This window comes from Danio aesculapii, chromosome 13 (assembly GCF_903798145.1).
Source record: "Danio aesculapii chromosome 13, fDanAes4.1, whole genome shotgun sequence".
Lineage (NCBI taxonomy): Eukaryota > Metazoa > Chordata > Actinopteri > Cypriniformes > Danionidae > Danio > Danio aesculapii.
Window position 1 is genome coordinate 25455969 of NC_079447.1, and position 12129 is coordinate 25468097.

The following is a 12129-nucleotide window of genomic DNA, read 5'->3' on the forward strand; positions in this document are numbered from 1 at the left end:
GTTTTGTGCCAAGTAGCCATGTATTAAGGAAGTTAAAGTATCTGTGTCTATAATAAGTAGGTTAAAGTGATATATTTTAAGATATCTCACTGCTAGCTATTTTCAGTTTAGACATCTAAAGCTTGCAGTTTAGTCTAGGTCTATAGCCTTTAAGAATTGGTTCAGCCAAAATGAAAATTACCTTACCATTGCCTCTCTTTTTACATTTTCCAAACTTGTTTCTGTTGATCACAAAGGATGATTTTCTGATGAATGTTGCAAAAAGCAGCCATTGATTTGAGTAGTATATTTTGTTCCTACTAAAGATGTCAATGGCTCCCTTTTCCTGACGTTCTTTAGAATATATTTTTTCATAGAAGTTTAGAACCACTTGAATGTGAATAAATGGTGAGGAAATTATTTATTCCTCATGAGGAAATTATTTTTGGTTGAGCTATGCCTTTTAATTGCATGTAACACATTTATTCATCGTTCTAATCAAGTTTAATAATGTTACTCCTCAGAACTTTTGAAAATCATTAATGAATGTGTTTAGTAAGTATAATATTTACTTTTACTATTATAATAATGAAGTTTAATGTGACAACACACATTTTGTCTGTTTGTAGGTGACGAGGTGCTTCAATGGAATGGTAAATCATTACCAGGATTAACCAAGAAAGAAGTTTACAATATCATCTTGAATTCCCAAGCAGAACCACAAGTTGAATTAATAGTATCAAGGCCAATTGGGTAAGTTTCATCATAAAAATGTCTGGTTATCTGACTTTTGCTTAAATAATGCAAAGCACACAAAGACAATCTGTAAATGAGTGTTTAAAAAATCTACAAGCATTCAAATGGCTGTTCAACAGATGTTTAAATGTGTCTGTATTGTGTTTAGTTCTCACTGTCAGCCATTATATTCTGCTTTGCTCTGTCCTCCTACCTCTTTAAAAAGATGTATTCATTGATTTCTCTCCCAACCTTTGCAAATGTGGTATAAATCTTAGAAGCAAGTAAAACAAAGTCTTAAGAGGTGGTTTTAGGACTTCATCTCTGAATTCTCTCCTCAAATACATGTTTGTTTTATATTCCTCTAAAATAAATGCCACTTTGTTTTTATAGTATATAAAAAAGTGTATTCATGTGTTAAATGTAGCTGAAATGTCAAATACTTTTAAACACTGAGGTTAGTAAGATGAAATAAATTGATATGTTCATTTACAAGGATGCATTCAATTGATCAAACATCTAAGTAAAGACATTTATCATATTCGCATCATGGATGTGCAGCCAAGAAATCTGCAGCTACTGCGTGATGCTATCATGTCAATATGGACCAAAATCTCTGAGGAATATTTCCAGTACGTTGATAAATCTCTGCCACGAAGTATTAAGGCAGTTTTGAATAAAAAAAGGGGGTCCAAACCGGTACTAGTAATGTGTACCTAATAAAGTGACCAGTGAGTGTATATCAAAATAGAAGATTTTGAAAAAATGTGCATTATTACTTTTTTACTACAATATTGATCAATTGAATATATCATTGGTGGCATTTGGTTTCATAAACGTTAAATAAATCGTGCGACTAAAAGATTTGAACAGCAATTTGCTCTCTTTTAATACTGACAGCTACAGTAGGAAATCTAAAAATATCTGATCTTTTTTCTTTCAGTGATATACCACGAATACCAGAAACCTCACACCCTCCATTAGAATCAAGTATGTATTCAATCGAATGATGGTTGTGATCAATTGTGAACTCTTAAGTATTCATTTAACATAACCCGGACGATTTCAACACTTGTTCTTGTGACTCTACAGCAGGTTCAAGTTCCTTTGAGTCTCAAAAGATGGAAAGACCCTCTATATCTGTCCTATCCCCGTCCAGTCCCAGTGGTCTTCGAGATGCCCCTCAGCTTCTGCCGGGACAGCTTTCGGTCAGAACACACTGAAGAAACACAATTAAAGCCCATTCTTCATGTTGTGCTTAGATAATTTATTTATTAGCTGTGTGTGTTTATGTCTTGCAGGTGAAAATGTGGTATGATAAGGTCGGCCATCAGCTGATAGTGAACGTATTGCAGGCTAAAGATCTGCCACCCAGATCAGATACACGACCCAGAAACCCCTACGTCAAAATGTACTTCCTGCCTGATAGAAGGTATACATTTTTTGGTAAAAATGTTGTGTTGTTTTTTTCTATGGTGTCATGTTGACTACAAGGCATGTTTTTAATCTATAAAGTAGATATTAAAATGCAACACATTTAACATCTTACCAAGCTTTGCTCTCGGTTGATAAATCTGTTATCAACAACAAAAAAAGAGAAGTAACTGTGGTTTGCCATGAAAATGCTATTTGAAATTTGAAAGCGAAGAAAAATTTTACATTTATTGTGTAATTTAATATTTATTTTATTATTTTAATATTTCTCTATTGTTTTATTTCTTTATTTATTTAAATATAATAATAATAATAATAATAATAATAATAATAATAATAATACTGTAGTAATAATAATAATAATAATAATAATAATGATAATTAATAATAATAATACTGTAATAATAACAATAATAATTATAATACTGTAATAATAATTATAATACTGTATTAATAATAATAATAATAATAATAATAATAGTGTAATAATATTAATAATAACACCAAGTCCCATTTTCCATTTTTTTTAATTATTCTTTATTTATTTGAATATAATAATAATAATAATAATAATAATAATAGTGTAATAATAATAATAATAGTGTAATAATATTAATAATAATAATAATAGTGTAATAATAATAATAATAATAATACTTTTAAAATAAAGTAAAATTTGTTTAATTAACTTATGCTGTTTTTTTATTACATTTGTGAAGAAACACATAACACTGAAAACTAGCTAAAATGTTTGTTTTACCATCACAAACAAAAAAAAAAATTTTTTATTAATTTTAATGATATTCTACAATACTACACGTTTGTGTTGTTTGTTTATGAGATCAAACCAGACTTGGTGAGCATAAGCGCTCTTGTCAACCCCAATATGATGTGTAAATCAATCACAACATTTTACAATAAATTAAGGATTACTGATTTATTCTGATATGTGCATCAAGCTGTTGTGAATTTCTTCTCTCTGTAATATCTTTGTATGCATTTGTTTTCCTTTAGTGATAAGAGCAAGAGAAGGACGAAGACAGTGAAGAAAAGTCTGGAGCCCAAGTGGAACCAGACGTTTGTGTACTCTCATGTCCATCGGCGGGACTTCAGAGAGCACATGCTGGAGATTACAGTGTGGGACCAACCTAGAATACAGGAGGAGGAGAGCGACTTTCTGGGAGAAGTATGACACATATCTTAACCTTGTCCATTTCTTCACACACACAACAAATAACAGTCTAACTGTATGTTGAAAGGGTATATTTGTCGGAATAACTAACAATATATTTTATGAGTCAAAATTCTCAAATTGGGCGACGCAGTGGCGCAGTAGGTAGTGCTGTCGCCTCACAGCAAGAAGTTTGCGTGGGTTTCCTCTGGGTACCCCTGTTTCCGAATGAGTGTGTATCGGTTTCCCAGTGATGGGTTGTGGCTGGAAGGGCATGCGCTGCGTAAAACACATGCTGGATAAGTTGGCGGTTCATTCCGCTGTGGCGACCCCAGATTAATAAAGGGACTAAGCTGAAAAGAAAATAAATGAATGAATGAATGAAAATTCTCTAATTTTCTTTAATTCCAAAATCAATAGAGTATTAAGTAATGAAAATTTCCCATGTTTTTGTACATTTTCTTCCCTGAAAATATATATAAAATGTAATTATTGATTAGTAATATGCATTGCTAAGAACTCGATTTGGACAACTTTAAAGACAATTTTCTCAATACATAGAATTTTTGAACCCTCAGATTGCAGATTTTGTAAGAGTAACTGTACACTTATAAGCAGTTTTTTGTAGTTTCTCCCATCATTGTTGCAACTAATAAATGGAGGAGTTTAGAACTATCAGTGGTGTAATGAATTACTGAAGTAATGAATTACTAATGAAGCAATGAATTACTAATACTCAAAGTAATTGAGTAGTTTCCTCAGCCATTGTACCTTATTAAGTAGTTTAAAATGTATATTTTTATTATATATATATATATATATATATATATATATATATAGCTATATAGCTATATATCTGTACTTTTACTGCAACGTGCAGATTTTTGTGTCATCTGTGATCAGCTAAGTGGAATAATTAGTCTCTGGATTCCCGTCCAATGAAATCGCACATGGAAAAATTGCATTAGACAGACCCCAACCCACAAAACATGGACCCTTTCTAAATGCAGCAAACATGTACAGTGTAAAACCATAAAAACGCGTCCTAGAAGATGCAAAATCATTACAATGTCCGAGAGTCTGTTTAGACTGCACATCACTGATGAGAAGGTGCTTACTGTATACTATATATAATGAAATCACAAAATGGCCTTAAACAGTAACTAAATGCACAAAAGAATGTTTGATTTTTCAAATACATGCACAAGTTTCATTTATTCTTTGAGTGTACCAACTGCTGGACACTCATATCTAGTTAGTCAAGGGTTAAAGTGCATAACCTACTGTCAGAATTAACATAACATCACGGCTACTGTAAAGTTTTGCCCATTAGGTTATACAGGTTTTATTCCACATGTACATGCCTCCACCTGTTTTCTGTCGGCTTATTATAGGTAAATATATTAATGTAATCTGTTCTCACATTAAATTAATCTCACATTTTTAATTTATATTCCATAAATGAAAATAATAAAACACTTAGAAAGACCCTTAAAAGAAAACGGCACTGATGTAAGTTGCATTTTTAATTTGCAGGGTGTACTGTAAGGTGATAAAAGGGAGCTATTATGCCAAAATCACTAACATAAGGGGTTTAAAACAGTTGTATGAGAATATGTGTGAATATAGCCAGCCTCTAATAGTAAACAATTATATTTTTATAATCACATCTCATAAAAACAGTCTGCAGAAACACTTTGACATTTTCCCTTTCCATCAGAGGGGAAAGCCCCGCCCATTACTGACAATCTGTACCTCATTAACATAAACAGTCCTGAGTGAGAAGCGACCATCCGGCATTAGACCCCTGGTTTCACCTGCTGAAGATAATGTCAGCGACTAAGAAGCATTGTAAATGGGGAGTTTTGAACACCATAGTCTCCATAGACAGCCTTCTTCTGAAACACTTCTTTTCACATTTTCACTTTTTCGCTTGTTTTGAATCTACTGCTATGCTTTTGAAAACAGCACAATCATTTGAATTATAAGTGGCAGTCACCAAAAAACATTTATCATTTACTTTAATTACCTCTAAAAACACTGGTACTGTATCACACTCTTCTGTTTGCGGATGTAGATCCTGATTGAGCTGGAGACTGCCCTGTTGGATGATAAACCTCATTGGTACAAGCTGCAAACCCATGACGTGTCCTCCATCCCACTGCCGCACCCGTCGCCATTCCTGCCTCGCAGACACGGACACACAGAGACACCCACCAAAAAACTGCAGCGTAAGTCAAGGCCTCGCTTAAGGGGATGTCAACTAAAAGTTAACTAGTTTGTGCGTATTCTCTGACAGGGAAGAGTTCATTGAAGGCCTGAGTATACTTTGTTTTTATGTGTACTGTAAGTTGGCGTATGCAAAAGAGTTGAACACACAGCTTTTCAAAGTATATTCTATTTCATAACATGTTAGAAAAGTACATTGGACCTCATTCACCAACCATTCTTACAAACAAATCTGTTCTTAAAATTCCACTCACTAGTCACAAAGATTTACCCAATCGCTAATGTTTTCTTACACGGATTTTGTTCTTAATAAGCCAACAGGCACCTTGACATCAAAAAACATTTCAGAAATATTATTTGAATTTAAGTATTTTGAATATTAACATTGGAAACGGTCAGTAATATGTTTTTTATTATTATTTACAAAGGATAGTATAAATAATATACATTTGAAAAAGCTGCAAATAAATTAGCAAAGTTTAGCCTGTTTAAATTATTAGCTATAAATAATCAAGTTAGAAATTGAATCAAGTTATCAAATTTAATTAACCTTTTCTTCACTGTAAAGAGCAACGAATATATTTCTTATTTATAGTTTTCGTTTGATTATATTAACAGAGGTGTCACTTTAAAATTTTGATTGCTTTCCTAACTGTTTATGCTCATTTTAGATAGAAATTGTTGTATTTAAAATAAAAACCACCAATATCAACATGTTTAGATGTTGTTGTTGTTGTTGTTATTATTATTATTATTATTATTATTATTATTATTATTATTATTATTATGTGTATCTACTTTAGTTCCGCTTCAAATCGCGTGTACAGAATCCGTTTGGGAAACAGCATCTATTTAACTCTATGGAGCGCATCTGCAAGTCAAGCATCGCTACATGAACTGAACTTTTTGAGGCTTGCATAGGAGGGGCAACTGTGCCTATAATGAAAAGGAAGGGAATCGCGCCATATTTTATATTTATTTCAAGGTGTTTTCCTGCCTAAATAGAATGAAAGCACAAAATGTCCACTGGTAGTTCGGCGGTATGGATTGTGTATAGGGAGGATAGGCCACCCTTTACAGAAAGATTAAAAATTTGGAGAAATACAGTAAATTACCTTAACGGCATGATAGCGGGATAGAACTATAAAATACGGGGAATCCCGGGAAAAATGGGAGGGTTGACGGGTATGAGGAAACTTCCAACATGATTACAACAGATGCTGGTCATGTGTAATGTCATTGCGCCCGGTGCAGTCCATTGCTAAGATTCTTTGATTAATATGTTGAAATTAGAGAATATTTCCTAATTATATCAACCTAGAAAATAGCAACTTTTACTTTTCCGTCAGTCTTAGTAATCAATGTAACTACAGAAGAGTCAAGCTTTCAATATAAAAATTATCGAAACTATTTGGCCATTTATGAGCAAGATGCTAATGGTCTAATCTGATTCAGTGATCTATGCTAAACTAAGCTAAACTGAAAGTGCTCCCACTAGACCAGAGATCGGCTGAAGGGATTGAAAAATGTTAATCTGTAGGGGGGTTGTAAAATTAGCATATTTTCAGAAAAAAAGTGGAGTGTTTCTTTAAGAAGATATTGGTGGTTGAGGACGATTGATTCTATATAGTATAAATAATATGTATGTAATTCGCACATAAAACATCCGCCATGTTGTTGTAATCACATGACCTATCTGCATCAGTTACGTCGCTTCAATTTTCACTCAGAAACTTTCTTCTACAGCCTCGTGGGACTGTAGATTGTCCACTGGAGGCACATTTCAGCATCTCAGCAGAAGATTCTGCTTTACTGCAAGTGGTATTTGAGTAACGTGCATATTTTTGCATTAAAATACAGCTCGATTGTGTCTCACATGTTTAGTAAATTCGCCCCCTCAGTATTTCACAGATTTACAGAAAGATGAAGAGGATGTAGGCAGCTTGATTAAAATAGATGAAGCTCCACTTTCCAAGATCCTAAGTCAAGCCAGGGAAAGGATCAAAATTTCACAATAACAAAACTATATTTAAGAAAGAAGGTAAAGAGCAGTAATCAAAAATGATCCGAACATCAGCATATCTTTCAGCTCAAGGTCCTGGACTCCATCCAAAGTCATTAATATGTTTGGCATTGTCTTGTAATAGTCACGGTTTTCCATGTCCGTTTCATCTGTGTGTTCATGCGGAGGTATGTTTTTGAAGTGTGCTGCCTGTGAGTTATAGTGTAGGAGTGCGTGGCTCATGGGCACGGTTTTAGTATGCTGGGTTATTTCTGTATACCTATGCTTGTGTGCATTGGTTTACATGTGTATCTGCGTGTCTGTCTGTACATCTGTGTGTATATCTGTATCTGTCTGTGCAGGCTCGCAGCGTATTACAGAAACTGATTATGATGATACTATTGGCGTAGTCGCCACAGGTGGGTGAGAGGGGCCAAGGCAATGGCAACCTTGGCGCTTCTCTGTGCTTTTTGTGCATTGCAGTTCCCCAAAAAGAGAGAAGCAACCAACAGCAGGCCTTCCCTGGGTCTGGAAGTCCCTGCTGTTGTGCTGGAGACAATGCACCTTCACTATTATTGTTACACATCTGGCATGTTTTATTCACTCAGTCAATCTATACTGATAAACTAACCGTTTAGGTACTGTTAATGGGATGTTCACTCCAGCATGGAAATTCTGTCATCGTTCACAATCAGGTTGTTTCCAAACCCATATAAAATCCACAAAAAACAGATGATTGATAACACGTTGATATCTTTAGAATCATGGCATGACACATAATCATGAATATGAACAGGGCTTGACATTAACGTTTTTGATCACCAGCCACTGTGGCAAGCCACCTGCCATTTTCACTAGCCACAATTTAGTTGTTGGGAAAATATATTTTATATGCATAATTTTGACTCTGGCATGCTAAAAATTACTCATTTTTAAATTTTGTGTTATTTTCACATGCCTCCTCGTTAATTTAACACTAAGGATTTACCAATATTTTTCTCTGGCCACACCAACCTAATAATTTCCCTGCCACAAATTTTAAATAATGTGTCAAACCAAGCTAAATATAGCTGTGTAAATACACTTTTTATTTAACAAAAATGTTCTTAAATAAAAGTTGACATTTAAAAAAAATATATATACTCTCATTTATCTAAAACTATGCGCAGTAGTTTGTCCATGCTAAAGGTCCCAGATTGTCAGGTAAATATAGATAAATGGAGAGTTATCTCCTATTAAAACAATGTTATTGTTAAGGAAGATAATTAAACTATATTAACAACCAAAACTGCAAGCAAAAGAAACCAGGTGAAAAACATTCAGTGTGGGATAGAAAGGATGGTCACGTGCTTGTAGTTAATATTAGGCCCAGTAATAATCTGTTCAAAGAATGGCGAAAGAGGCAACAGCAGCTGCTGCTTACAAAATATCTGGAGATCTTTTGAAAGCAGCAGGACAGTGGGTGCACGAGCACCACTTTTTTCCAATCTATTTCAAAGAGAAACGACCAGTTGCATTTCCAGGCACGGTTGTTTTACGCAAGGAAACGGGAGCTTTTAAGCACTCACTCGCATCACATCAGCTGTGTCTCGCTCACAACATCAGTGAGCAAGGATCACCTGTGTCTCACCGTCCACCTGATCATCTTCTCATTCGGTATTCACCTGCTTTCTTTTGCTCGCGCGAACAGTTATCAATCGTGCTGCTTCTCGATTCTAGGAGCACACTTGCACACATTGACAAACACTCTTAAACTAACATTCTAATCTTTATGGACGAGGCAGCTCTGGGAGGTTAAAATTAATTTTCAACCAGACAAAGTGGCCAGTAGGGGTGTCTGTCTAACCCACCACAACTGAAATCTACCCAGATTTGGCAGGTTGGCGTGTGTTAATGCCAAGCCTTGAATATGAATGATATTGTATGTATGCTTTACAAATGCTGGTTTTCACATTATTCCTTCATGTTGTTCCAACGCAAACTTTCAGTTTTTTCAGTGATACAACTGTCATTAAGTGTCATTCGCGCAGTTATGTTAATTTAATTGCAAAGATAACATTGTTTGAAATGTGTTATAAAATATTTATGACACCTTTATGAAATCAATGACACAATTATAATGACATGACAATCATGTTTATGACAGATCTATGACAAGTTATATTGTCTTAGTAATGTTGTCATGACAAAAACATTGACAGGTTTTGTTATGTTGGTATTTGTTTATGTCAGCAAGTACATCTCAAACCATGTCGCCTTTGCATTTAAAATGCCATAACTGAGTGAATGATGCTTAATGACATTGTTTTAAGCACAAACCTGTACCTTGCTGTGAGGCGAATTATTTCAACTTAAAATCGGGGTCAAATATGGGTTTGGAATGATGTAAGGGTGAACAAATAATGACAGACTATCATGTTGGGAGACTTAACCCTTTAAATTGTTCAAAGGTATATCTATTACTACAGGAAATGCGAAAGACAGTGTTTCTACACACTGGCTAAACAGAGTGTTGTGTCTCCTGTGCTTTTCTCTGTAGTACAGTAGTGTAGATCTGCAGCATAACACACGGTCACACATGCATGATCACTATTGGAAAAATAAGGAAAAAGAATTTGGGTCTGAGAGGACTGTGTGTTCTCCATGTGGTGCTACACATTTTATTTTGCATGGTAGAAGGTAGTTTAAAGGTTTCTGATGTTTTTGTGGTACACTGCCTTCATGAGATACCTTGACTTCATTCTCCAAACCGTACACAGAACTTGTCATAGAATTGTGAGAATACTGGATATTTTGCTGTTTCTTTTCATCTTTAAATCCTTTTTTTAATGTTGCACATTTTATTTTAGTTTTGATTATTAATTTAGTTGAATTTGAAATGAGAATGAGTTAAATATGTTTTGATCATTTGTGATATTAGATTTTTGCAATCTAGGATAAGTCTGTCATTACAGAAGGAAGTATTTGCTCCACAGGCTAAACTGACAAAATGGTGTCAAAATTGTTTTTTTGTTTTGTTATTACTAAATTAAAGTTACATTTTTGAAGTATCGCCAAAATAATAAAAGCCTATAAAGGCACTATGATTAAATATCAGAGTTGTAATGGTTTAGCTATTTTGCGTACCTAATGTAAAATTGATTTATGAGTTGAAATGTGGGTATTAAAACGGCAATAAAGATGCAAATTTTTGGCAAAAATAGTTCTGTTTGCTGAGCCAAAACGTTTTAAATATCCTTAGGGATGTACAATGTTTTGCAGCAATAAAAGAATGTTTTGTCAAGAAACCAAAATTAATCATTTATTTTCTATTATTTATATTTCTAAGTAAAAAGAAAAGACTTTTTAGACAAGACAAATTGATGCTGTTTGAATCAAAATACAGGTTATCCACGGGGTCTTAAAATGTCTTAAATTTCAAAATCAAAATTTGAAGCCTTAAAAGTCTTAAATTCACTGAAATATTGTGGTGTTAAATCATTTCAAACAGGTCTTAATTTTCATCTCAATAAATGTTTTAACAAAGAAAAACAAATTTATTCTCTTATTTATTAACTCTTTTTACCAAATATATTTATATTTATTTGGTTTAATTATCTTCCTTACAATAACATTTGTTTTTAATAATTTTTTTTATGTTTTAACTGGGCCATTGGAAAAAATACTGAGCCTTTAGTCTGAAATGTCATTCATAGCGGTCTTTAAAAGGTCTTAAAAGGTCTTAATTTGGCTTGATGGAATTGGTGAAACCTGTAGAAACCCTGAGATATTCATATGATAAAGGGAAGGATAAATTTCTCTAAGGATGTACTGTGCAATGGTTATAACCAATGAAAGAAAACCCAAAATCGTTCTGTTATTTTCTGTATACTTGCTTTGGTAAATGCACAATAAGCCATTATATGAAACAAATTCATTATTCAAATTTTTATCAAATTTTATCATTTGTTTTTGCCTCAAAATAACAATAAAAAAAACAAAAAAGTATATATTATATTATCAAATTTTATTATTTGTTTTTTGCCTCAAAATAACACTAAAAAACACCAAAAAAGTATATATTATATTATATATTATAGCTTAGCAATATCATATACAATTCCTACAGAAAATCATCATACCTTTTTGGAATAATAATTTTTTTACAGCCTGAAGTAAAATAATATTCCAAATAACTTTTTCAGCCTTCTGAAATGTTTTTGTAGCCTTCTCCTAACCTGTACTTTTCTACAACTTTATTCCAAATGTCTTTTGAAGACATGGTGTAGTGCGAGTAAAAGTATAGATTTTCGCAGGGTCTGATTATTTCTACAAACCCTGTATGTAGCTATACAGTATATAGCAGTGATATGATATGAACATGTTTATTAGAAACACTATGTGAAGAAATTATTCTTTTGATGAATGAAAAAGTGCATTTTATTACATTTTATAAAATATATTTTAGTATATATCTTTGTCTATATTTTGTTTATTTGAGTTATTTTGTTATTTCAAAAAATGAAATCAGAAGACAACATTGATACACCAGGAGAATGAACAAGCTATTTCATTTTATTTAGCATGTTTTGTTAGATAT

At 33.2% G+C, this 12129-nt stretch overlaps 1 pseudogene; it reads left to right on the plus strand.

The window, feature by feature from the left end:
- LOC130239307 (regulating synaptic membrane exocytosis protein 1-like) overlaps window positions 1-12129 on the plus strand; it is a 137219-nt pseudogene that overhangs the window by 84459 nt on the left and 40631 nt on the right.